Source organism: Mesocricetus auratus, unplaced genomic scaffold (assembly GCF_017639785.1).
Source record: "Mesocricetus auratus isolate SY011 unplaced genomic scaffold, BCM_Maur_2.0 Super-Scaffold_100694, whole genome shotgun sequence".
Classification (NCBI taxonomy): domain Eukaryota; kingdom Metazoa; phylum Chordata; class Mammalia; order Rodentia; family Cricetidae; genus Mesocricetus; species Mesocricetus auratus.
The window spans coordinates 768,125-792,613 of NW_024429268.1; the positions used below are offsets into that span (position 1 = coordinate 768,125).

The following is a 24,489-nucleotide window of genomic DNA, read 5'->3' on the forward strand; positions in this document are numbered from 1 at the left end:
GGCAGGTATACCAAAGAAATTATTACAGTGAGAAAATGATCTAATAAAGGCACGAATAAGGCACCATGGGTACTTTCATGAGGAGAAAGCAGTGGATTCTCCTGGGATGTCAGGAGCCAAAATAAACACATCAAAAAGGTGTCCTAGATATTTGAACTGACAGATAATTTCAACTGACAGAGGAGAACTAGGAAAGGGACATATGCATGAAATTCACCCAGGATGATGAGGGCCAGAGTGATTGGCAGTAGGCTTGAAGTAAAGTAGCTGGTCAGTCTGGAAGGATAGATTAAGCCATCAGACTTGTGAGTGGACATGAAGATCATGCTGTATGGATTGTATTATGTTTCATAGCTAAGAAGATTTATTAGTTTAAAAAGACTTTGACAAAAAATTCCAGGATTAAATCTTTACATGAATCTTTACATTAATTATAATAATATTTTTGGCCTCTGGGGATACACTAATTTTTACTTTCTTCTTTCCCTAACATTTGAAGTCATAAAATTATACATCAACCTAGATTTTATGAGAGTTAGGCCTAGAGCTTAGTGAACTACATAATAATTGTGTTAAGTTTTTCACTGACCTATAAGTAACACATTAATGTTCATAAGCCCAAGGAAACAACAGGTTGTTATATAAAGATTCCAGTTACCTGAATGCATGCAAATCCACATGAGTTTTAGTTTAGAGAATTTGTTAAGGAGAAAAAAGCTAATCCAAGAAGGTCCTACATAAGCACAAAAACACCAGAGTTATGATGGTTAGTATGAGAAGGGCCCCTATAGGCTCATATATTTGAATCCTTGGTCCCTATTGGTAGAACTGTTTAGAAAGGATTAGGAGGTATGGCCTTGTTGGAGGAGCTGTGTCATAAGGGTGGCCTCTGAGGTTTCAAAATCCCATTCCGTTCCTAGCTGTCTTTCTCTGCTTGGTGGTTGTGTCTCTCAGCTACTGCTCTGGTGCCATGCCTGCCTGCCTGCTACCATGCTCCCTGGTATGGCAGTCATGGACTCACCCTCTGAGACTGTAAGCCCCGACAGAGTCATTCTTCTAGAAGTTGCCTCTTCACAGAAATAAAAAGTCACTAAGAGTCATCTCTCCTTTCTCACAGACCATCATCTCCATCTGTTCTTTCTGGTGATTTCCAAATGTTCCCACTACAGAACAGGCAAGAGAGACCAAAGAATGACAAAGCAGTATGGATGAACAGATTCAGGCTCAGCCCCAACTCAGGCATCCCTGTTGCTATGTGAGACAGTACCCTGGAGGGAAACTCAGGAGGAAACAGGGCTTTTAGTCATCTCTACCGATGGTGTTGCCATGGAAGAACCTTCCAGATGTAAGACCTTGCTCCCAAAAGAATTTCAGAGGAATAAGCTGATCATACCTCTTTCTATCTACATGTGACTGTGTGGCAGGACACCCTAGAAAGTGCGATGAAGTTTATTCCACAGATCTTTCAAGAGACCTCTTTCGTCCTTCCCGAAAGAGTAGAGTATTAAGTATAATTAAAATAGATTTCTTACACTTCTGAGGGATAGAATTACTATGTATTCTCCGGAGAAGTTTCTATCTATGTGTATGTACATGTATATGCCTGTGTATGCATTTACTTTTAAGAATTGGTCTAGTCTAAAAGCAAGTTCCAGGAGAGCTAGACAGGTAGGGTCATTACACAGAGAAATCCTGTCTCAAAAAACCCAAAGAAGAAGGAGGAGGAGGAGGAGGAGGAGGAGGAGGAGGAGGAGGAGGAGGAGGAGGAGGAGGAGGAGGAGGAGAAACAAACCAAGAAACTGGCCTGTGTGGTATTGAAGAGGAAATGAACAGTCCTGGATACCGAGGATAGCTAATGTTAACACCAGTCTGAGTGACAAGCTCAAGAGCCAAGTGGATACTGCATTCCATTGACATCCGAAAATACAAACAAATCAATACATTCCAGTTCAAATACTCAAGTAGGCATCAGTGCCTCTTATGCAGCTTTTGTGGTCTGTACAAGCCCCCTCTGGGTGAGATGGAGACCATCAAATCAGGATGAACAATCTGCTTTGCTGGGCAGCCGACTCAGGTGTGAATTTCACCTAGCAATGTTTTTGTGGATACACTATGAATACTGCATGGCCAAGTGTCTAAGCACTTTATGGTTCAGTCAAGTGCACACATTAAAAAGACCAGTTCCAGAAGTGCTCTCTGCAAGAAATGTAGCACTCCACGGTGCCATCGTGATGGCATTCCTCTGAATCCACTACGTGGCTTGCCTCCCAGATATCTGAAGCAGGGCCTTTTGTGGGTTGCAACTCAGTGGAGAAACCAAAGACTAGATAAGGCCCAGCATCTATGGATTTGATTTAAGGACGGGCCTTAGAGTTTCCTCCCACCAGATTAAGTGAGAAATACATTACTGCTTTCTTTACCATGCTTCCATTTGGATGGGATTTGTGATACAGTTTGGATGATGGGTGCAGGATTCTACTAGTTTCTTTTCTGTGGCTATCATAAAATACCCAACCAAAGCAACATAAGAAAGGATTGGCCTACACAATCAGATTGCAGTTCATTATTGTGGGGAAATCCAGGTGTCGGGAAATTGAAGCAGCCAGTTATATTATATTCACACTCAAGAGCAGAGAGAAATGAATTAATGCACATATGCCCGTGCTCAGCTGGCCCCTTCCCTTTCATTCAGTCCAAAGCCCAGCTCTTGTCATCTTCATGCCCTAATGTGGGTGGTACATGTCAGAAATTCTATCATCTGTGCAAATTCATTTATTTCTACATTATTCTATTTGGCACAGATCTCTTTTCTATACTGAGGCATCTTCTATCTGTTTCTCTTCTGAGAATGGCACTAAGGACTGTCTTGCCAGCACCACTCACAGAAGTGGAGTTCTCTTCTGTTATCTGCTTAATTTTTGTTTATTAGAGTTTTTCAGTGGTAGCCTTGGCTAGCCTAGAACTCACTATATAGACCAGTGTGGTCTCAAACTTATAGAGATTCACCTGCTTCTGACTTCTGAGCTCTGGGATTATAGGAACATGACACCACTGCTGACATTTATTTACTTTTAGAAACATGCCATCTCATGGTTGGGTCATGTGTGGTGGTTGAACCCTTGGTCCCAAGTTGGTGGCAGACAGGGGATCACCAGGGATTGTCGGCCAGCTAGTGTTGCTGAATCAGTGAGAGACTTTGTCTAAAAAATAGAGAGTAATTGAAGATGCCCAATACCAACCTCTTGTCTCAACACACAGGTGCATGTGCACCTGCATGTGTGTGTGTACATGCACATTTGCTCGTGTGTGACACACACATACACACACACACACACACGCGCACACACATACACAGACATCTTACTGTTTTCCTTCCATTTTTGACACTCTTGGCTATCTGTTTCTCTATGGTAGACATCTCTAATTTTCTGTTTGGAATAAAACACAGGAGGAGTACCAAGGAGAGGTAACTCATTTGGCTGCTTGTTTCTGGGAGAATACGGCACCTAAAGACTTTCAAACTTTATCCTCCATTTTTGGTCCCGTGTTTTCCTCTTTGTCTCTGCTGGGCTTAGAGTATCCTAAGTCTTGGGAATGTCATTCATGACCTTCTCAACTTCTTTTTAAACAATCTTACTTTACGTACCAATCCTAGCTCCCTCTCCCTCTAGTCCTCCCGCTCCCTCCATCATCTCCCCTCCCAAACCACTTCCACTCTTTGGTAAGGGTGAGGCCTCCCACCATCAAAGTCTGTCACATCATTTGGAGCAGGACCAAGGCCCTCACCCCTGTATCTAGGATGAGTGATGTGTCCCTCCATTCGGAATGGACTCCAAAGAATCCAGTTTATGCACTAGGGATAAATACTGGTTCTGCTGCCAGTGGCCCCATAGACTGCCCAAGCCCTTCAGCTGTCACCCACATTCAGGGGACCTAATTTGGTCTTATGCAGGTTCAGTGCAGAGCCAGTGAGCTACCACTTGCTCGGGTCAGCCGTTTCTATGGGTTTTCCCCATCATAGTCTTGACCCCCTTGACTCATATTATCCCTCCTCCCTCCCTATAGCTAGACTCCAGGAGTTGGACCCAGTGCTTAACTGTGTCCTTCCCATCTTAACAAGAACACATTTTTAGAAGGCATCTTATTTACTGGTTGACGAGGTCTTTGCTCACTTTCCATCTAGACCAGGCCTCTAGAGTACCCAGGGTCTCCACACCCAGAGCTTTCAGCATAGAAAGTTGGAGTGTAAAACCTTGTAGGAAGTTGGGGGAAAGAGTAAGAAGGCAACCCTGGAGAATCTCATCTATCACCCAAAGCATGGAGGACTCCTTAGTCATTTAGCTGATTGGATACATGTAGACTACAATGGCTAACGAAGACATTTTGAATACATGAGATCTAGAATCATCTGCGTGACATGCCTGTGGGGGATTATTTTGATTGGGTTAACTGAGGTGGGAAGACTAGCCCACTGTGGGTGTCACCATTCCCTGGGCTGAGTATGAAACACAAGTGAGCTGAGTACAAGCATTCATCACTTTCTGCTTTGTAATTGTAGATGCAACATGACTAGATGCTCCAAACCACCCAGGCCTTAAATTCCCCATCATGATGGACTATATCTTGGACTGTGAGCCAAATAAATTTTTCCCTCCCTTAATGTAACAGCAATAGAAAAATAAACGAATATACAGACAGAGTAGCTTTCAATTCTTTTAGCCATGAGACAGAATAGGAAGCAAGAGTGTCAGATAACCAGATATAGGAATGGAGGCTTATACTATATAAGGCGCATTTAATGGATGAGTCCCTTCCAGATCTGCACTTAGGTGATTATACCACGAGGAAGCATGTCAAGTAGGAGACCTATAAGCATTTATATTCATAACTGCTGTATAGAACTTGGCTAACATCTATCACTGAGCATACAGCCATGAATCAGTGGGCCATAATGGAGTAAAGCAATGGGAATAAACCAAGGATCACATATTTATGAAACATGTATGAGATCTCTCCATTAATATTAGACTTCGCAGTATGGCAAATGGAAAGATACCCCAAAAGGTACATCCTTGGGATAATAGACAGCCATCTAATTAGACTTAGGACACACTCAATAGGAGAGAATTCATGCTAGATAAATGTAGTTCTCACCCTTCATCAAAGAAGTTTCTTTTGAAACAGATAGAGACTTTTATAGAGAACAACTGTTTGTAGGATGTCCATCCCCAGTTGATATGTCTACAATACAATCCATACCCAAGGCTCAGGAAACACTGATGATGACAGAGTAGAAAGATTGTAAGGGACAAAAGACAAGAATGTCTGCTATGCAATAGTATGTCCTATACATGTCAGAGAAGCCATACCCAGGAAATCTCAACAATATGGTCACCTAAACAAGACCTGAAAAATGACAATACCAATGGACATGCCAACATGGAAGGGGGAAATCTCACAAGTGTTGAATCTAGATGAAAAGCTACAGGCTCTAGGAATTAGCCCCTTGATAGGTTATTAGCTCCAAGAGGTCGGTCTTAAGGTGTGTAATAAATTCCAAACGAGCTTAGCAGGTTGTATTTATATGTATGTAGATATGTAGATAATTCAAGAAAAGGGGGTCATGTGTTTGAGAAGGAATGGGAAAGAAATTTGAAGAAGGAAGGTGTAATGGTGTAAATATAATACTCATATATGAAATGTTCAAAAATAAATAAAAAAACTAAAAAGATAACAGCAAACTTTGCACTCAGCATGCAGAACTGAAAAAAAAAGGTTAAAGGCTAAGTTTCATATGGAGGTGCCATTTCCTACAATAGCCCAAGTGGTCATTGTAAAACTGCAGGGGACCCTGCATCAGCAATGGAGAACAGCTTCCCAAGTCAAGCCTGTATTACGTTTCTTGGTGGGGGCTGTTTTGAGGTCCAGAAGAAATGCAAAGAGACTACTTTGCTTTTGGAGGTGTTTGGCAAATCAAGTCCTGTGTGGAACCCTGCATGTTTCTCTTGAGTATTTCCTCCCAGATATCTCTGCCTCACATGCTTTGTACAGCTACTCTTCTGCATTTCCTCAGATGAATCAGAGACTGTGAATTCTCCGGGCACCTCTACTAGGCACCCACTCGGAGCTCCCTATGGCTGGTCCCTTCCCATTGTATCATGCCTTTTCCTTACTGATCACACGTGGCACTAAGGTGACTTTGAGCTTCCAGAAAGGCACTGAAGCTTATCTGAAGCATCACCTGTTTCTGCTACCTTGGTTTTTATCTCTAAACATTAACATCCCAGTGGCCATTGTGGATTTCTCTCTAAGACTTTCTGGTAAGATTAGGTGGACTGTCAATGACTCCCAAGACAGAGAATGAACACTGCCAGGAATGCACAATGTATTGTGTATTCTAGAGCATCTTTACCAGGTGGCTCCTCCTTTTGCCTGAACCCCTCCTCAATGTTAAGTCAGATGCATAGGGAGCTACATTAATTCTTTCAGACCCCTAGGGAAGCATCCAAGGCTGAGCTTCTGCAGTCACACAGTCAGCACAGACAGATGGGAGGTGATTTGTCGACTTGCAACAATAAAGTCAGCAATGTTACCCTAGGGACTTGGAAGTGTTGAATGATCTGCCCTAAGTAGCTAACTAAGATCTGGGGAGCGACTTAGCTCAAGGGAGGGAATATCACTGCGATATTAGAAAGAGACAATTAATGCCCTTTTTGCCTAAGTCCCCTTGTCAATAAATCAAGGATAAAAATACTCTTACTTCAGAGACTGAGTCTAGCTTAGAGAAATGATAGAGAAATATCTCCGACAACACAGTGCTTAGAAATCCATCATCCAGCCAGCCAGCAGTCTGAGCATGTGGTACATAGGTTATCTCTTTGGGTGACACTATTTGACCTGGGGCAGAGCGGGCTGTCATTCCAGGTTCTAGGTGATACTATTAACATTTCCATTAAGTATTGTTCTAGCTATACTTCCCATTGCTGTGTCGAAATACCCGATAAGAGCAAACAGGGGAAGGATGGGACAGTTTGGGTTTACAGTGTGAGCATGCAGTGGGCAGGGATGTAAGGCAGCTTGCTGGTCAAGGCGCATCCGTCGGCAGTCAGAAAGGAGAGACGCATGACTGCTGTTGTTCCACTTGAATTTTCCTTTGTATTCAGTATGGACCCCAGCTGATGGGATGGAACCACACCCCTTCAGGCTGGGTCTCCCCACCTTCTGGTAAATGTCTCTGGAAATGCCCTCACATGCATGACTAGTGGTTTGCCATCTAGGTGACTCAGAAGTCCGGTAAGTTGACAGTCAAGATGAACCATCTCAAATACTGTTTCTACTGTTGCTGTATACCATCAATGTACCCGAATGCTATAACCATGTATGCTTTTACTAAATCCAATATGCAAAGCATATGTAAGGTCCGATGATATACAATGACCACCTCCCTTCCCATCTCACCTTAGGGAAAGGACTTCGGTGTTACCTCTGAGGGGCCTTCGTGCTGTCCTCAGTTTCTTCCTAATCTAGAACCCTTACCTTTCGTTATATCATTTGCTTTAGGAAACTTACAGTTATAAATTCTCACTTTTCCCATTCAGATGTAAATCTTTTCTAGTTTAGGGTTGTTTTGCTCAAGGACTTCATGCCATCTTCTGAAGTATAATCATCAAGAAAGACATGGCCCAGAAGACACCATACACAGTGACCGTAGGGTATGAAGGAATCAAGTTGGTATGAATCAGAAAGCTTACCCAATGTTAGCTAGCTTTCGTAGTACTGAAAGATGGTGTGTAGGATGCTGGCGGGGTGGGCCGGGGGGAGGGGGGAGGAGAGGCTGCGGACCCTTTGAAGGGAAGTGATGAATGGGAAGGCGAGATATACACACAGGTACATCTTGTGGTGTGGCAGTTATGGGCGCGACCGCTTTCTAATTAGATTCAAGGCCCACTTTAAACAAAGAAACACATGATTAGTACTGAAAATATGGCCAAGAACCCATAGTTGGGAACTCACAGTCCCCAGGGGGTGATAATAGTACTAATTATTCTGCTCAGTGGATATAGACTCAAACTTTTAGGTTTATATCTCTATACACATAGTTTAGTAAGGGTCTCTGACCTCATCAGAGAAGTTTCTCTGTATAGCAGATGGTGGTTAGTGCAGAACTCGCAACTGGTCAAAGCATAGAAAATGAGTGTTTGTGGAGGGCTCGGCCTGAGTCAGAACATCTGTGTCGCACTCAGTCTCCTCATGGCTCAGGGACTACTTGGGAGATGGGGAGGAAGCAATGTTTGAGAGTCAGCAGTAGGGTGAAAACAAGAGCACCACACTCATGGAACTCACAGAAGCTACGGTTGCTGCCACATGGCCAAACCAGACAACACTCTAGTATGGAGGAGTTAAGGGTTCCTGAATCCTGACCTCTAACCAAGGAGCTATGGACGGTTGATGGCTTCTGTGGCAGGGAAAGTAAGTTTTCTTTAAGGGTGTGGTTCCTGGTAGGTTTAATATGTTCTAATGGGGGGGGGGAACACCTAGAAGTCCATAAGTTGTTCAATTAAAAACAAGATTACACAAAGTAAAGGGGAATAGAGAGGGAGCAGATCAGTCAGGAGTTAATGGGAGAAGTTGGAGAAAATGCAAACAAAATCCAGTGTATGAAATTCTCAAAGAATTAATTTTAAAAAAGAAGAAATTAGAGCTCCCTCCCAGTTTCTATTTAAAGGTAAAAGTTTAACATTTATGCCAATAGGTGACCTCATAATGATGTCTTAACACCCTTTAGACATTTTTTTTTGCTTTTCTCTAGGATAGCAATAGTTTTTTATTTTAAATAGCTTGTTTTACATGTCAATCCCAGTTCCCTCTCCCTCCCCTCCTCCCACACTCCCCTTTCCCCCCACCCTCCCACCCTATTGCCAAATCCTTCCACATAGGGGATATCAGAGTCTGTCATTTTACTCTGGGTAGGGTCCAGGCACTCCCCTAAGAGTTCAGGCTGAGAGAGCATCCCTCTTTGTGCTATAGGCACACGAAGACTGTTTGTATATCAGGGATAGACACTGATCCATAGCTCAGGGCCCCATAGGTTGCCCAGGCCTTCTTGCTGACACTCACATTTGGGGGTCCAGATCAGTCCCATGCTGGCCTCCCCACTGTCAGTCTGGGATCCAAGAGCTCTCCCCTGTTCAGATCAGCTGTCTCTGCTGGTTTTGCCAGCCCATTCTTTGCCAATTTGCTCATCACTCCTCTCTCTCTGTCACTGGGTTCCTTGGGTTCAGTTCAGTGATTAATTGTGTGTTTGCCTCTGCTTCCATCAGTCACAGGATGAAGGCTCCCGGATGGTTATAGACATCAAGTTCATTATCAGGTCCCTCCACTATTGCTTAGCTTGCCAATTGATGTTATACCTTTGGATCACTCGAGGTCACTCTGGTGCCTGATCTGTCTTCGATCCTATGATTCCCTCTTCCCCCTATTCTACCCCCACCCTTGAAGTATATAAGCACTGAACAATCATTTGTACTAAATGGATGGAGTTTGAGTCCCTTGTTTTGGTCCTAGGGTAGTCTCACCCATCCCTAAAGCCAACAGCCAACATTTTTAATTATTGATGGGAACAATTTTTCTTTTGAAAAGTGTCCTCTAATTGAATTTGAGGTTAATGATTCCCATAATCATTATTTTCTTTGTATCACTAAACTAATTAGTTATCTTTGAACTCCATATAAATGAAAAATGTACTATATACATTATATTACACTAAAAGAACAAACTTCCTCATCTGCTGAAAAAAAGGTTGCTAAAGATTGTCACCAAGGGAATCTTTGTTTTTTATAGCTCTACAAATAAAAGAATGGGACACAAGCCAGGAAAAATAAATGCTAATGAAAATCAAATCTGAGAAATTCCCAATTCTTTCATTCTGGCATGATGATGCATTCTTCCAGTAGATTGCATTACTGGCATTGAATTTTGTAGTATTTATAGTGTCTTATTCTCACTTGTAGATAACTGCAACTGTTGAAGATAATCAAGCTTTTCTTTAGCTTTGTATTTTAAAAGAAAAAATAATAACATCATATTAAGCAATTAACAATTACCCTATCTTTTAATTGGATTCTAATATTTTCACTTTGCAGCATACAGTCTGCAGAATGATTAAGAGATGCTAATTGCAACTCTAGTTTCTGATTTCACTGAGGCCCAGCCATCAAAGACTTGCAGATGACACAGAATAATTCAAATTAGAGAGGTCAAAAGAGGATCGACAAAGACTCCAGAAGGACCACTACTACTTGCTCATTGGGCTGAGCTCTACAGCTGAAAAGCAACAGACAAACCAAGACCCTGGGCTGGTACCTGGGTGGTCCTGTTTTCTTGGGATACACCAATGTTAGAAGTCACACACAGACCACTCATACGTGTCTAATCTCTGAGCATCACCAATGCAAAAATGTTATGTTATCAAAACACCGGACCTAGGGTATAAAAATCATTTCCAACGCCTGGAACACCCCCTTCTTCCTTCTTACCACAACTCTGACAATCATAAAGATCATTCCTTGGAGTTTATTTGCAAATAATTGATTTCATTTTTACATTTGGTCAACAGGATAATTCCAGCTTTTCCTAGCATACAGCTAGGCACTCTCCATAGCACTTTCTACTCGATATTTTCCCTGAACATTTATACTTGGTAAAATGTAATATGGATTCATAGTTCCTGAAATTAGAGTCAAGACAGGCTATTACATTTACAGATTTAAAATTCTAATTAATATACAGTACAGATGGTGTCCTGAACCACAGGTAAAATACCTATTGCAGAGTGATGTCAGTATCTCCATTAACCACAAAGTGTTTTTAGTATATCCTCATGGAGAGTACTGTTATGTTCTTTAATTTCAGTAGTTATATAAGTGTAGCTTACTCACATAAACATATTATAAAACTTCCTCTATTTCTCTAGAAATTCCTAGGTGCAAGTTAGAGGATATATTTTCTATAAGCATAACAAGGAAGATTCATATTATTGTTGGGTGGCAATTAGCAAGCTCTACAAAAGAAAAAAATATGTCCCATATTTTCTGTAACATAATGCCTCAAAGACTAATTAGAGTATTTTTATTATAGCTGCTTTTCTAGTTCCTAGGTGCAAGTTATAACTGATATTAAGCACAAAACTTGGTATTGCACATTTGTTTACACCGCTGAGCTCCTCATTACCTGACTAGAGTAATTCCAAAGGCCAAATTACCAACACCATAGATGGAAGGACAAAGCTCCATTCAAATTAATGTCCTTTAAAAGGTTTAAGTATATAGTTTAAAAATACATCTCAGTCTTTCTGAAAGAGCATATTTTTTCTACTAATGACTGCTTGAAATAATAAAATCTTAATAGTAAGAACTAGAATTTATAACAAAATATATTGATATGATTGAGATTTTATTTGGGAAAATAGGTGCTGTATAGATATTTCTTCTGAATTAAAACAATCCATTCTTGGGGGGAAGGTCCCTAAGACTCAGGAAATAAACAAAACTGATATTCAGGAAATAAACAACTCACAGGTCTTGGGAAGTTCCTAAAACTTTTAAGAGCCACAAGGCTCATTTGCAAGAACAAATATGTAGCAACAGTTGATGGAGAGAGGAGACTCTCAAACCAGCCAATATGTCTATTACGTCCTATAGGGAGCTCCAGGTTTACAGTTTAGTTCTGAGTCTTTATTTATTCAGTGGTTTGTTTTTGGGTAAAGCAGCTACCTTGGGTCATTCATCTTCCTGTAAGTAACCTCAATAAACTAATTGTTTCTCCAAGTTGGATCAAGTAATAACCATGTTGGTGTAGCTTCCTTTCCCCTACTTTAAAAGAGAAAGTTTGCTGTCTACTAGTATGGAAACATCAAGAGTTTCATAACTTCAGACAGAGACTTCATCTTGGGAGATGTCTACTTTCCAAGCACTTCCTATCCTAAATTGTCAGAAGTCAACATGGTCCTGGATATATGACCCCAACTCACTTAATCTTGCTGTGTGAAGAAGTGAAAGGCTCCAGTTGTTGGGAGTGCTTTTAGGAGGTAGCATCCTTAGCCACTGTAATTTTGTGATTCTGATGAAGGCAGGGCAGAGTAGCAGGGGAAACCTCAGGGGTATGAGAATGAAAAGGAGTTCCCCACAAAGGAATCTATTTGGAGCCTCTTGTTGGCAGTGAAGCAGGAATTCCAGAACCATGAGCAACTGTTGGCATTTCTTCCTGCTTCCCATCTATAAACCTGAATTTTCTAAGAGTCCCATCTGCCAGGTGCCCTATTTACAGACAATACAAGCACTACACCCTGATGCAAACCTAGTGGCGCTTGGTTTAACCATGCCATATTATAATCCCATCCAGGGCATCTCTGGACCTACATTACTTATCCCACTTATCAAAGAGAGAGAAAGGTTAAAACAACAACAAAAGCCACTATCACCACCAAATGATTCCTTAGCAATATTTTGAGATGCAACCCAAGCCACCAAAAGGATATATATGGCTAATGCTTAGACAATTGATTGCAGTTGGTTCTTAAGGAGCACTTATGAACACTTGGATGTGTCTTATTTTCTGTGTTTCTAACATGTGCACATTCATGCTCTTGGGCATGTTTTCCTTTCTTTAGACTCTCTCTCTCTCTCTCTCTCTCTCTCTCTCTCTTTCTCTCTCTCTATGAGTCTTGGGCTTAACCCTATGTTAAAATATCTTTTAAAAGCCGGGCATTGGTTGCACAAGCCTTTAAACTCTGCATTCAGGAGGCAGAGGCTGGTGGATCTCTGTGAGCTCGAGGCCAGCCTGGTCTACAGAGCAAGTTCCAGGACAGCCTCCAAACAATACAGAGAAACCCTGTCTCGAAAGATAAAAAAATATCTTTAATAAAATCTGCAATTCTGCTTGATGACACAGAGTCCTAGATTCATTTCAGTTCTGAAGCCATGAATCTTGGTTTGACATGAGTCATGGTCCCTAAGAATCTAGGGCAGTGGTTTTCAACTTGTGGGCTGTGACCCCCACAGGGATCGCCTATCAGATAGCCTGCATATCAGATATTCACATTATGATTCATACAAGCAGAAAAATTACAGTTATGAAGTAGCAATGAAACAATTTTATGGTTGGGAGATCACCACAACATGGGAACTGTATTAAAGGGTTGCACCATTAGGAAGGTTGAGAACTACTTGTCTAGGGAACTCGTCAGGATGCTTAGGGTGGCAGTGTGGAGCTGTTTCTGTTCTTTCACAGCGACATGATGTCTATCTGAAATGAATAGAGTATTGTTACATCAGAGTTTTGGGTCCAGAGGGTCTAGTTGATTGGGAGATTATTCCATCCTTTAGGATTAAGAGAATGTTCCTGAGTGTGAAGGAGTCCTACATTCCCCGCTTGTCTCTGTCTCTGTCTGTCTGTCTGTCTGTCTGTCCCTCTCTCTCTCTCTCTCTCTCTCTCTCTCTCTCTCTCTCTCTCTCTCTCTCTCTCTCTCTCTCTCTCTGTGTGTGTGTGTGTGTGCTTATGTGTATACATATTGAAGACAGGGGTCTACATTGGGCGTTATTCTTCAGATGCTATCCATTTTTCCTTTTTTGAGAGAGTTTCTCATTGATCTTGAACTCACCAAATAGACTAAGCCACTCCAGATTGGAATTTTGAATCTGCTTATTATGTCTGGCTGTCTTGATGGGCCCTGGGAATTGAATTCACAGGTCCCCACCTGTGTGTCAAATACTTTACTGACTAGCGATTTTCTTGGCCCCTAGAATCCTATCTTCTTATGTAGTTGTGATCCGGAGGTCTCTGCTTGCTGGGTTTGGGAGTGGCTCTTAGATTAATAGATAATAACTTCATCAATAATTTTCAAGAAAAGAGGCCCAAACTGAGTGGATTTTGCCTCAAAAATAGTTTTCAATGTCTGATTTATAATTACTATGTTGTACAGCTAGCTCTCTTAGGCCACAATCCTCCTCAAATTATGAGATTTCTACCTTCCATAATATTCATCCTTTTTAAAAATTTTTTATTCATTTTACATACCAACCACAGTTCCCTCTCCCTCCCCTCCTGCCTCTCCCTTACCTCCTCCCAACCACCCTCCATCCACTCCTCAGAAAGGGTAAGGCCTCCCATAGAGTGTCAACAAGGCCTGGGACATTCAGCTGAGGCATGACCAAGGTGCCCCGCCCATCAAGGCTGAGTAAGGCATCCCATGGTGTGGAGTGGGCTCATGCCCTAGGGATAGATCGTGGTTCCACCACCACGGGATCCACAATCAAACCCGGCTACAAAAGGGTCACCCACATGCAGAGGGCCTGGTCTGGTCCCAGGCAGGCTACAAAAGGGTCACCCACATGCAGAGGGCCTGGTCTGGTCCCAGGCTGCTCCCCAGCTGTCAGCATAGAGTCATTGAGCTCCTGCAAGTTCAGGTCAATTTGTCTCTGTGGGTTTCCTATCATGACCTTGACCCCCCCCTTGCTCATATAATCCCTCCTTTCTCTCTTTGACTGGACTCCAGTACCCCTTAACCGAGTTAATGAAGTAGTAAGTGACTTTGTTCAAAAAAGGAAGAAAAGGAAACTGTGGGATTAGATTTGTGTCCCTCTAATTAGTGGTTAGATTGATTAGAGGGTTTGTTAAAAAACACAGGCTCTCTTACCTCTGGGAAGATTTTACTCAACAGTTTGGGGTGAAGACTAAGAATCGAAACTCTTAGCAAGCCCTCTCATACCTGCAAACTGTCAAAATCTTCAGTGGACTGCACTGAGAAGATAAAGCAAAAAGAAAAAAAAATCTTCCCAACAGCAGAGGAAGCGTAAACATGCTACCTTGGGTCTACTGGTTAAGCTTTTTCCACTCAGGTTCCATGACGATCTTCATATACACTCCCCACGGTGGGAAGAAAATTGGATATTAACCCGCACAGGCTTTTGGAGAATGAGATCTTGCAGATGGAAGTGCTGACTCCGGCTGATTTCTGGCCCACATGCCTAATACTTCAATCAGTTCTTGCAGCCAGCCTCTATAAGACCCGAAACCTCCTGCTTTCCTAGTTATGTGCACCCTGGGGGTGGAGGGGTGGGGGGCGCAGGATAACCTGAACTAGAGTGACATCTTCCCCAACGCCTTCGCTTTGCGTCTAAGGCTGACAGCATTGGCGTAGAGCTAGCTCGATAAGCAGATGGGGCTGCGAATGCTGAGAGGAACCTGTGCTTTCTCGCCGTGTCTGTGGTTATGGTTATGGTCATCTCACTGAGCTTTTCAGCAGGTGGCTGCCTTCAACTCTGAACCTAAGAGAATCCAAAACCTGAAGAACAGTAATAACTTCCCCAAAGTGTGAAGACTGTTAGATCCCAGATGAGAGCCTGTGTATTCTCTTGACTCCCAAAATCAGTACTTATTTTACCACTAGACAAGCTGTGGTCCACTTTATTCTTGCTGTAAAGAACATGTTCATTGTCTTTTCTACACTGAGAAACAAAAGCAAAACAAGGAAAGCCCAATAAACTGATTTAAAGAAAAATTAACTACTCCTTCTTGGAAGGCAGTGGTGGACTTCTATCTGCTTTGTCCCAAGGGTCTGGGATTCCTCCTAACTATGCCTTCTTCATACATCTTTTTCCCAAGCCAAGAAGCCCTTATACAGTCTGTGTAGGACACACAATACAATGTGATAACTCTCACAGGGAGGTTGCCACATAATAACCGGCTAGCAAGGCCCTAAACACTTGGAGTCTGTCATATAGCCACATAGACATTTTATTATAATTTCCAAAAATGTTTGCTTTCAAACACCCCTTTATGAAAAGGATGCTGCTGTTTCCTCTCATTATGGCTAATTACCAACCCTCATTCATTAGCATTGAAATGAGGTAGAATGGATTTGGGGGAAGGTTACTTACAATTCAATTGTAACCTGCAGAAGAGAAGCAAGTGAGAAATGGTAGCAGAGATAAAAGTCTAGAGAGAAGAGAGGTTGAAACCAGGGACCCTACACTGCTTTGCATAATAAGGTGATAGCAAGCATTTGTCTCCTGTTTGGGGCCTTTCCAGGATACAAAACAGCCCATGGAGCTGGGAGAAAGGAAAGAACAGGAGAATGAGGTTTTTTTTTTTTTTTTTGGTTTTTCGAGACAGGGTTTCTCTGTATTGTTTTCGAGGCTGTCGGTCCAGCTTGGTCTCGAACTCACAGAGATCCGCCTGCCTCTGCCTCCCGAGTGCTGGGATTAAAGGCGTGCGCCACCACCGCCCAGCGAGAATGAGTTTTAAGGTAAGGGCTGGTGCTGTGGTAAAGGGAAAAGATGGCCATTTGTGAGGGGCTCTCATGCCTCAGGAGATTTCCATATCACGGGAGACTCGGTGATTTTTTTTAGCTTCAGAGAAAATGTGTAGTATCTTATGCTGGATAATATTGATTGGGTTCAAGTTCCCACATTTCAGGACAACAACACAGAGATCAGAGTCAGAAGCAGGATAGTATTATTATTTCAGTGGTGAGGTGATTGTTAAAACATGGTTGGTAGAACGGGGAGTTAACCTCTGGATGAATATACACCTTCATGGGATGCTCTGGGGAAAATCACTGATAATGTTTGGAGTCAAGTTGTATTTCTGACAGCTTATTCTTGTGCAGCATTGTGGTGCTGTATTCGGATAGTAATAGAGAGCTAACCCAAAAGCTGGGGAGTTTGAATACAGTATGGTTCCAGTATTATACATGGACACCTTAAGATCTAGAGGGGTGTACGTGTCATACTGTGTCCTCTGATCAGGCATGGGAGATGGCCGAGGAACCAACAGAGAATGGAACATGCTTGGTGAGCACGGAAGCCATACTTTCCAAACTATCTGGCTTGTTCATAAGGCTGGGCTCTGTTCTTTGTATCTTGAAATTTCCATTTTACACTGAGCTAATTCTCCAACTGTTATTGTCATCTGGTATACTTTTTCTAAAAGTTTGTATTTTCGTGTGTGTGTGTGTGTGTGTGTGTGTGTGTGTGCTCTTTGCTCCTAAAGGCCCAAAGAGGGTGTAAGATGGAGTCAGATCCTCTGGAGCTGGAGTTACAGGCAGTTGCGAGCTGCTAGAGAAGGATTCTGGAAACTGAACTTGGGTTCTCCCCAAGAGCAGTATGTTTTCTTTCTTGCTGCTTATTTGTTGCACGCTTAAAACACAGATGAATCACCATCGAAGATGTATAGTCAGGAATATTTGGAAATTGTATTCTCAAGGGTACATCTTAAAAAGGCTGCACTCTCTACATCCAGATCTTACAGTCTGTCTAACACCCAGTACATGCATCCGTTTATTTGAATTTGAGGGACCTTAAGAGTTCTGGTGGTAAAAGTTCTAGTTAAGTTGTTCCTGTAAGATTTCTTTCCTTTGCCACAAATATAATTTCAATGTCTGGAATGTTTCCTGTTTTGTAGGAATTTACTAATATTCCATAAGGCAGAATTATGGAATTCCCAACTGAAAATTAAATTAGAAATGCAGATAAAGGAGAGAAGACTTATAGGATATATATATATATATATATGAGAAAACTCCAGATAATAAATATATCTGGCTACATTCCTGATTCATTTGAACAAATTGGGAAGCTGATCATGTAATTTGACATTGTTTGAATACAGGAAACATCTTACCCAGAAGAACTGTGTAGTGGGATGCATACTGTGCAGTGTGAAATGAGTTGTCAACTTTTCTGTCTTCCAAAGCTTGGACATTTTGTTTGGTATTTCTTCTTAAATTCAGGCAAGTATCTTCCACCCATAAAAGAGGCAGCACTCACAGAAAGTGAGAATAAGAAGTATGGAGATTCATCAAAATGAAACAATGGATGAATATTTAAACAAGTTTCAGAAGGGCCAATGAGCTGCATAAGCTGTGTCATTTATCACTGGCACACATGAGCGTGTTCTTTGGAATAAAGAATACACCACTAAAAATCTTAGTCACAGTTTGTCTCTAAACTGAGCATGGTTAACGCTGATTATCCCTAAGCCTATGATGTATTATGCACCTTGCCCAACAGATATTTATCTCTTTTCTTTACATTGGGATGGAGAAATGAGAAGAATATTGAGAATGTGAACCGTGACTTGAGTGAGAATGGAGTGCCTTGGATTTCTATAAGCTTAGGAGAGTCAAGATGACTGTGCTGTGTGACATTATACATGAACACTTTAATGTTGGTTATAAGGAATGGGGATGGTTATAAGGAAATTCAAGAAAGTGACTGAACTCAGAAGTCTTGGCTATTGACTCTTTTAATAATGTTTAGAAGTGAGTGGCAATGCCTTAACCATATGTGTGTTGTTAGGCCCAAGGGAGCCTCTTCCATCCTTGTCAAGGTGAGTACTAATCTTCTTTCCTTTTGGCTCAGTGGTTAAGAGCACTGATTGCTCTTCCAGAGGACCCAGGTTCAATTCCCAGCACCCACATGGTACTTAACAACTGTCTGTAACTCCAAAATCTGATACCCTCACATAGACATACATACAGTCAAGAAAACAATGCGCAAAAAACAAAAATAAATAAAAATTTAAAAATATGTTTAATGGAGTTGCCTAGTTATGGTCCTAGCATAGCCTCAGGTAAGGCTTGTTTTTATGTTCAGAGTAGGTGCCTAGACATGCTGATGCTGATTCTCACAGCTGTGTCTTTCTAACATGGATACCTGTGTGGCACGCATTTTGACTTCAAGGCAGACTGCCTACACTGAGGCTCAAGGTAGGGATGGCAGAGCTTTGGATAGACATAAGCAGAGTTTGTTTGTTTGTTTGTTTTTAAGGCCAAAGTGCCCTACAGGTACTAGTAAAGTTTTAATAGGAATAAACACATTTAATAAAAATGAATACATTCCAAGTTGAGAAAACATGGTATCCACTGGCAGCTCTTGAGTAGCTCCATAGGCTCAGTGACTTGGTTTGCTCCGCATTCTGTAGGGGGAAGTAACACTGCCCCCCTTTCTTTATAGGTTCTAGTATGTAGCTTTACAGTGAGTGATATGTAGGTCTTAGCACAGATCTGTGATCTGTACAAAGAAATCAGTGGCAGGCACAGGGGAGATGGATGAGCAAACCAGGGAGATCACCCTGGGGTGATGGGGAAGTCCTGTGTATATGTCAATAAAGCACTGTTGGCCAATAGGGAAGCAAGACTAGGAGTCAAGGAGGATTCTGGGAAAGAGAAACACAGGGAGTCACAATGTAGCTGCCAGAGAAGTAAGATGTCTGGACCCTTTTCTCCCATAAGAGAAATACTTAGATTAACCATTATGGGTTAAATACTTAAGTCAGAGATAGCCAGTAAGAAACCAAGCAAACGGCCAACAGCTTAATAATTAATATAGCCTCCTGTGTGTTCATTTGGGACTGATGCGGCTCTGGAACCAGGCTGGTGGGAAGGCTTTACCCAACACTGGGGGTCCCAGGGAGCAGTGGTTGCATGTTTTTGTTTTCTGAGACAGGGTTTCTCTGTATTGTTTTGGAAGCTGTCCTGGAACTCGATCTGTAGACCAGGCTGACCTTGAACTCACAGAGATCCGCCTGCCTTTGCCTCCCCAGTGCTGGGATTAAAGGCGTGCGCCACCAACGCCCGGCTCAGTGGTTGCGTGTTTATCGGGTTCCCTCCTGCAGCAAGGGGACTGCGATGGAGCAAGGGCCATGAAGTGAGGGAAAGGCTGGAGTGGGAGCCCAGTTTGCTTCCTGTTCCTGTTTGACGTCTGCTCCCACATCTGGACAGTTGGAAACAATCCCGTTGGTCTTTGGGAAAGGTGTGTTTTCTTCCTGACTCTCAGGGGTGCCCTCATCAGCCCTGTGGAGCTTGCCTTCCTTGTCTGAGGATACAGGTGACATTCGCAACTTCTCACTGACCCTTAGAGTAGAACGGTTTCATACTTATCTAAAAGAAACGGGTAGGAGCCCCTCAGTTCTCCTTTGCCATTAGCCTTCTGGAATTCCTTCTCCTGTTACAGGTCTTTGAATCAGAGTCCTGGGAGGCTGTCCCTGGTATCTTCCAGCTCACACAGATGAATCCCATGGCCCCCTGGTACCCCACACTGACTTCTGCAATGGCACTGTTCATGCTTCGTTTCATCTACTTATTCATAAATCTGTGTTATTCTTATACACAACCAACCCTCCCAGGGCACGGAGAATGCCTTACTGCTTATTCGTGTGCTGACTCACTGGTACCAAACAAAGTGCTTCATGTGTGTTTAATAAATTTCATTGACAGGACACGAAGGAGTCAAAAGCCCAACTTCATTCCTGAATTGCTTGTCCAGCTGAATTGACGTTACTTTCCTCTTTTATTTTCCTGTTAGACATTCATTCAGCCTACAAAAGATGGAGAACTAAAAGGATGGCTGACTGGAGCTTAATGCGTTCTTGATTAATGTGGGCACCGGGAGGAGGAGAGGAATGTAGGTAAAAACCTCCTCCTGGAACCGGTCTGATGATTGGCAGTCTCTGCACAGAGGAGCAGGTGGTACCTTTTTGCAGACGCTGCCTCACATTTACCCCATTCTTGTCTTTGACCTTTTGGGTTTTCTTTAATTATGGTGGCATTTAGCCATGCTGGGTGTCATGTTCATGCTCATCTCAGGAGACAGACATATCCTGGGTCACAACTAAGTGCTTCAAAGGAAGGTAATTAAAGGTGTTTATGGCAATAAAGGAAAATATAGTTGCTTTAGATTAATTCAGATTCTATGGTATAAAGGAGTATAATAAATACACTGAGAGGAAAACACTGTTTAGTTGAAAATTTTGGGGGCTACACAGTCATAGACTTTCTCCTCCATCCCCTTAGTCCTTCGAATGTTAAAAAAAATGCTACAAACAAGATTATCTAAATGGTGTCTACCAGTACATTTTTTGACTAAAATTAATATGAATTCCTAAAGGTAATTTATCAGTGAAGTGAGACTCCGATAGTAAAAGTTCAAAAGTATAGGCATTTGGTTTTACAAACCACAATGTGTGCTTTTGGTTTTGCTCTTTTTATGTACCTGGGGGAAAATATGCCTGCCCAACCACATAGATACAGAGTAAACTTGGAAATGTAGTTAATCTGAGACTAGTGATAAAAACAAGATTAATTGCTCTTGCTTTTCTTTGTTTTTAGTATAGACTGTACAGCTTTCTTTTTTGTGTGTGTTTGTTTTAGAGAGAGAGTTATTGGTAACTATTCAAAGAAAAATCAAGGCAGGTTCCACCTTCAAACGGTATGGAGATAATCCAGGTTGGGAAAACCATCAGATACACTGCTCATCAGCCATGGGTCTCAGGGTACCAAGGGGAAGGGTGTACAATGGTTTCTGGTTTTTCAGAGATGCAAGGCATACCTTGGACGAAGGAGGCCCCATGAAAGAACCAACAGGCAAGAAGGATAACTACATTCTCCTAATTATGAGAGTCAAGGCAAGAAGGGTAACTACATTCTCATAATTATGAGAGTCAAGGTCTCTAACCTAGACTGAGAGGCCCAGGTGCGGGTCTTGGCAAAGAGAGAGGATTCTGAGAGTGGTACAGAGGGCTCACTCCGAGGTGCCTGGAAGATGCTCAGAGATGCCTGAGACACACTGGGAGAGATGTGGACTCGGTGCTAATGGAAAAGCAGCGGGGGTCTTCATAGAATTATCCTTCCACTAGTAAAGGAACAAACTGGCGTGGACACATTTAAACACAGCAGGGATCCAGAATCCCGCTCTGATACCGCCCACACTATGGGGAGGAGAAGGTGAGAAAGAGAGCCGACCACGGAACATATGGTTACCAATAGAATAATACCGTGCTGGGCAATTTTGGTTATCAGCTTGATTGGATTAAGAGACCCTAGGGGATTCAGGAAGCAAACACCTGGGCGTGTCTCGGATGAGATTATAGACAGTCAGATCCTAAGGGCTCTGATGAAATTAGTGTGCTAATCTATTATTAGGATATGATGACGTTATTGGAAGATAATGAAAGTAGAGAGCCTCCGGGCGGAGGAGGAAGTTGGTCAGAAGGGGTGTGTCTGCGGAGCTTTATCTTCTCCTAGCGACTTCTGGTACTCAGTGTTTCCTGATCTATCTTTAGGTAAACTGCTTTGTGCCACCTTCAGTGTCATCGTGGATTGACACCTTTGAAAGTGTGAGCCAGGCTAATTCTTGCCTGAAAGTAGTTTGCTGTGTAGGGAGAGCAACAAGTGAACCCATGCTACAGCAGCGGTGTGAACAGGACGTCCATCATAGTTGCAGCCATTCGACCTTCAGCTGGTAGTCCTCACTGGTTAGGCGTAGAAGGTGTGGCCTCACTGGGGTAAGTGTGTCACTGGGGCGCACACTCTGAGAAGCTGAAGACACTGGGCATTTCTGGTTTGCTTTCTCTGCTTCGTGCTTGCAGTTCAAAAAATGGGAGCCTCTGGTGTTTGCTGCTTTACCTTCCATGCCTTGCCTGCCACCAAGATGGACTCCTGCATGGTGGCACATGCCTTTAATCCCAGCACTCGGGATGCAGAGGCAGGCGAATCTCTGTGAGTTCGAGGCCAGCCTGGTCCACAGAGAGAGTTCCAGGACAGCCTCCAAAACAATACAGAGAAACCCTGTCTCGGAAAAACAAACAAACAAAACAAACAAGATGGACTCCCACCCTCTGGAACTGTAAGTCAAATAAACCCTTCTGTCTCTAAGCTTCCTTGGCCATGGTGTTTCATCACTGCAGTAGAAAAGAAATAATAGTTGGTACAAATACAAACAAGAGAGCAGAAAACTTCCATTAAATAACACCGGGAGGCTTCAAGGCTGAAAGATGACCTGAGCTTATGGGTCCTCAGTATTCTAGGAGCTTAGTATCCATTTAGAGGTAAAGGAGTCCACATCCCAGTTTCTTTACAACTCTAGCTTAGGAGAATGAGCTGAAGCATATGCCTCATTCCATGGAAGCTCAGATTGTAACAATATTAAAGGCAGTGTTTCTCAACCTGTGGGTCACAACCCCTTTGGGATCATATATCAAAAACTTTGCATATCGGATATTTGCATTCTGATTCACAACAGTGTCAAAATTACAGTTATGAAGTAGCCATGAAATAATTTTATGGGTGGGGAGGGGGCACCACAATTGAGGAACAGTATCAAAGGGTTGCAGCACTAGGTTGACAACCGCCGGCTTAAGGCTTTGTGATGTGAACCAACCTCTCTTCAAGCCCCAAATGAACATGCGTGACACACATTTCTGTGACAGCCATCTCTGTTGGAAGCTACCTTGAAATCCCTGAACTGGGACAGATTACTCTTTTCTCAGAAGTAAGTAGGAGCTGGCCTTGAACACACAGTGCAGAGTCAAATGGAACTCAAGTCCCTCCCATTCATCTTAGCCTCTCTTCTTCTACGTCCTTTGCTTCTCTCTTGAAATACATTTCTAACTAAACCAATAACGTGCCTATATATACTGTCTTCCCTTAGAAATGAATGCTCTGCCCCAGAACAAATAATCACTCCATTCTATCTCACAACCATAAATACTATAATTAAATAAACTATATTGAAAAAAATTGTGGGAAGTTGGCCATGGCTATCATCAGCCTACATTTGCCTCATAAACTAGTACAACGAACAGTTCAATAAATCAATAGTTAGCTTCAATTAGTCTGAGTGTCCTGTAGATATTCATATATCCACAGAAATTAGGTATAAAATTGGTGTCAGAAATTGCAGGTACTCATCATGCTATTTTTCTCTATGAGAAAACACAGTTTACAGAGAGCAGGTAGATATTTTGGCATGTCCAAGTGTTCTTAGGATCAAGTGTGCATCCGTGAATGTCCCCTTCTGACTTTCCAGGAAATGTATGTGATTTACAAAATTTTATAATAGAAGATTAAAAATATTGCTAACTGCCTTAAGAATATCAAACCCAGAAAACCTCGGACTACAGAATCATGGATAACACGTGTGTTCCTTTGACCAGGAGGTCCTTTTCCTGTCTAGAGGCAACATTTTCTCCAAATTGCCATGTATATTTGAAAGCAAGTAAAAAGGACGAGCCTGCGCTATTCACTGGGTAGAGTCTGCCATGATCAGTTTTTATATCTCTCTAGCACAGATGGACATTTCCTTATTAGTTCTTGACAACTTTGCAAATTGAGTAGTGTCTCCCTGGTTGTTGTAGCTCAACTCATTTAGATTCCTGTCAGACACTGGCTACTAGTTACATTCTAGTCTGATTCTACAATTAGAATATATTTATAGTAAAGAATAAAGCCAAATTTGACAGTTTGTGGAACCGATTAAGGATTTCATTGTAATACATACTATGAATATTGTTTACGTCTTCCCCATTTAACTGCTATCAATTTTTAACACAAGTAGCAGTTTCATATAATAGCATAGAAACATTGTAACAATTCCAACTCCCATGAAAAAAATATAGATATAATTTTATTGTCTCTAGAATAGCTATTTAACT

General features: G+C 42.2%; 1 protein-coding gene and 1 pseudogene across 1 annotated transcript in view; both read right to left on the reverse strand.

Moving 5' to 3' along the window:
- The window catches only part of Cntnap2 (contactin associated protein 2), a 2,029,549-nt gene that overhangs the window by 353,510 nt on the left and 1,651,550 nt on the right, over positions 1-24,489 (reverse strand). The window lies entirely within an intron of this gene.
- On the reverse strand, positions 18,280-18,417 carry LOC121137784 (annotated as a pseudogene).